Here is a 3,891-nt window from a genome sequence, read left to right as displayed (position 1 = left end):
CCCTTTCTCTCTCTCCCCCCCACACTCTCTCTCTCTCTCTCTCTCTCTCTCTCTCTCTCTCTCTCTCTCTCTCTCTCACACACAGACACACACACAAACACACACACATAGACACACATACACACACACACTCACACACAGACACACTCACACATAGACACACACACACTCACACACTAATCTCAATGAGGCTTTAAAACATGTAGGAAAAAGTCAAGGGGGTAATCTGTTGGTGTGCTGACCACGCCAGCCCCCGGGCGGGGGAGTGACAGGCGATATCTCCTCACGCTGCCCCGTTAGCTACCAGTACAATAAGCAGGCTTTTCTTTATAACCAAGTGTTTAATAGGAAGGGAGCGAAGCAGACTGAGCCGTGGCCCCCAAATGTGAAATGAAAATAACACCCTGTTCTTAAGAGATTGTGATGATGGGGAAGCTTGTGGGTTTTCAGGGAACTTGCCCGGATCGCTGTGAGTCGTGCCGGAGCCAGAGGCACCTTCCTGCCAGTCCCACGGGCGCTTCGCTGCGATTTATTTCTCCAAGGGGTTCGGGGACGTCTCGGAGGGCAGCTTGGCCCCCGGAAACCTGTGTCCTTGTTCTGAAACAACCTTCCCGGTGCCCGTGCCCCCTCGGCTGTGAAGTACCCACAGAATCCCGACCCAGGCCCCTTTCTCTCGGCTTAGTGTTTGTCTGTCTGCTCCAGAGATTATCAGGGCGAGGCCCGGGGAGCTCCGACCAGCACGGCCTGAGCCACCCCGCTGGCCGCCCCTTCGGGCCCGCGTCCCGGGAGGTAGGAGGCAGGCTCTCTGGCCACAGCTCCCGCAGAAGCTGTCATTTCCAGGCAAACCACTAACGGGCCCGGCCGAGGAATTCACGGGGAGCTAAGACAGGCTTTCTCCACGGGGCGCTCCTGAGATGCCAGCAGATGCCTCTTGCTCCGGGCCTGCGCCTGCCTGGCACCCAGTGCTCCTGCCTGCCTCCCAGTGAGCGCCCAGCAGGCCCGCCCGGAGACACAGTGTTCTGCTGGGTTTGGACCCACAGCCCGCGATGCTGGCACCGGCTCTGGACACATGCTCAGAGCAGCTGATGGCAAATGTGGTAGCAATTTTGCTAAAAATAGGGCCTCTCTGCCATTTGCAGAGGGATGGAGAGGAGGCGACGTGGTCCCTTCTTGGCGATGCCCTCTCATTGCCCGCGCCGCTGTCCCGGCCTCCCCTGATTACAGTCCCCGCGGTTTCCGGGGAATGTCCGTACATATCTTTATGTACATTCATAATTATGTTCTTAGATAATTTCTTAAAAGTAGAATTTCAAGGTCAAAGGATGTGTAAAATATTAGTTCATTTTTTTTTCCTTCTGGAAAAATTGTACTAATATTTTAAGGCCTAACAGTTCCTGGGAGTGCCTGCTACTCCACCCTGGCCGCCATTGGGTATTATTAATTTTCAATTAGTTCCCAGTTTTATAGAAGAGAAACAATATTTTGTTTTCTTTTCTATTTCGCTTATCACTTTGAGGCCAAGCATCTTTTCGCGGTTTATCAGCCATTTTTATTTCTCCTTTTATTACACTTGAGAAGCAAGATTTCAAAAAAGAATTGATTCCGTCTAAGCAATACCAAATACCCTAACAATAGAATGACAACAAAAGGAGCTTTAGATTATTTTTTCTGGGGTTGTCCTCCTCTATTTAGATGCCTCAGCTCTAGGATTTGGGGGTTGAGGGGCACCCTCATGCTTGACAGCTAGCATGGTGTGGGTCAGCTCTGAATGGACGTGTACACGGTGAGCACTAAATGACCATTTGCAGAAATGTGCCCACGAAGGACTAATCAGGCTCAAAGCAGACCTTATTCTGACCTGACTCCAAAGTAAAATGCTGAGTCACCAGGGTATTTGTGGCTACAAAAGCATCATTGGCAAGTGGTCCGGGGCTATCCAATTCAGTCCTACATGTAATTGAATTAGAGGCCCACGCTCTTTCTCCCAGGAAACTGGTGTTCCAAATCCTGCCTTTGATATTGGATAGTATTAAACAGGATTGCAGCTAGTGAACCAAGTTTCTATCCGTAAAAAAAGTCAAGGAACAAATGTCAAGTGATAAGCATGAAAGAGGAATAATATCGTCATTCTCTATCTAACTAACTTAATAATTGGACACAAACCGCGAGAATAGCTCTGCGAATCAAATACAAATGTTCTGTCCTGAGAAGTTAAAAGTTCGTGCATTTTGCACATTTGCAAAATGCTCATTTCAGATGGGGGCAAGAATAGGCAGACAGCCCTGTGGGAACGTGCAGATGTCTTATGTCGAAAAGGGAAGAACCTGGCCAAACTGGTGTAGCTCAGTGGTTGAGCGTCAACCTATGAACCAGGAGGTCACGGTTCGATTCCTGGTCAGGGCACATGCCCTGGTTGTGGGATCAATTCCCGGTGGGGGGCTTGCAGGAGGCAGCCGATCCATGGTTCTCTCTCATCAGTGATGTTTCTCTCTCTCTCCTCCTCTCCCTTCCTCTCTGAAATCAATAAGAATATTTTTTTTAAAGAAAGAACCTATTTCTGAAAGGCCAGGATAGTGCCAGCTGTTACTCCCTTGTGCGCAGTTGGTATATTTTCCAGAATTTGAAAATTGCCATTTGCAATGGGAACTTGCACTTCCAGTCCCATTTTGAAATAACGACCTAACTTCATTGAAACCTTTGTGAGATCGAACAGGGTTCCAATGAGGGAGTTTTTGTTCCCTGGGTATAGAAATTCCTGCCGTAGATTATTTAAAAAGCATCTCAATCTCCACAGCAGTGCCAACCAGCATGAGCGTCGCCGTGGCAGCACTCACAGGCCTCATTCTCTCTCCTGGTGGGAATCACAGTGAAGTTAACATGCCGTGTATCACTGTCTCTCTCTGTATGTAAGAGCTGATGAAATCATTTGGTTCCGTTATATCTAAACCCAATAACAAGAAGGTAGATAGATAGTGGTTAGAAAGCCCAGTAGTTAAAACATAATATAGACCTTCTTTTGAGGGAGGAGGAGGGGGACTGGAATGGTTATAGCACAATACCCCAGACCCATTTTAAAAAGAAGATGCTAGTTCAGAGAAAGGTCAAAATAATGCTACAGACATAGAGAAGCCATTAAAATATTGGTCTCTAGCGAGTAGCTCTTCATTCCAAATCAAGTCTTTGAGATCTGATGGCTTTTCTACAGTCATGAATGTTGGACCACAACTTAGGTTTATCGTTTTTCTCTTAGTGCCTTTCCCATAGACACCGAGAGAAACTTTTCATTTGCATCCCGCCCTCGGTTTAGGTGAGAATGCTCCTTAGGCTGTTTAATTTTACATCAAAAAGAATTTCTTTGAAATATAGTGTAAAATTCTCCTACCGTTTATATCAGGTATTAGGCATTTTTCCTAAATTGTTTTTACTTCCTTTTAAAATATCATCAGAGAGCCACTCCTTGCCATTTGTGTAACCTTTTCCAAGAGGAGTTTATTGATTAGCAATGGTTTATGTATAAAATGGGCATTAAAAACAGCAGCTCTTCACATAGCTAAGGTTAAAAGAGTTACGTAAGGCCCTCAGTACAATGGCAGGCCCAGAGAAAACGCTATTAAGAGTTAGTGTTTTTATTTTTATTCAATATACTGTAAAAATCTACGCTAATGAAATCTCCAATAGATTCTAAATATCTGCCCAGCTGTTGAGAATTGAACAATAAAAAAATAAAACCATTGGAGGCACAAAATAACAATTACTGACCCTTGATTTGGTATTTACTTAGGGGTTATTCTAAGCAAAGGACAATGTTAAATGAATGTACTTCTAGGGCAGAAGATTTTGAGCAAAAAGAGTGTGGGGTGCAGACATTTACCCACGTCACCAGAAGGCAGA

The sequence above is a fragment of the Myotis davidii genome, unplaced genomic scaffold (genome assembly GCF_000327345.1).
Source record: "Myotis davidii unplaced genomic scaffold, ASM32734v1 scaffold221, whole genome shotgun sequence".
In the NCBI taxonomy this organism is placed as follows: Eukaryota; Metazoa; Chordata; class Mammalia; order Chiroptera; family Vespertilionidae; genus Myotis; species Myotis davidii.
Note: the sequence above shows the minus strand (reverse complement) of the source record.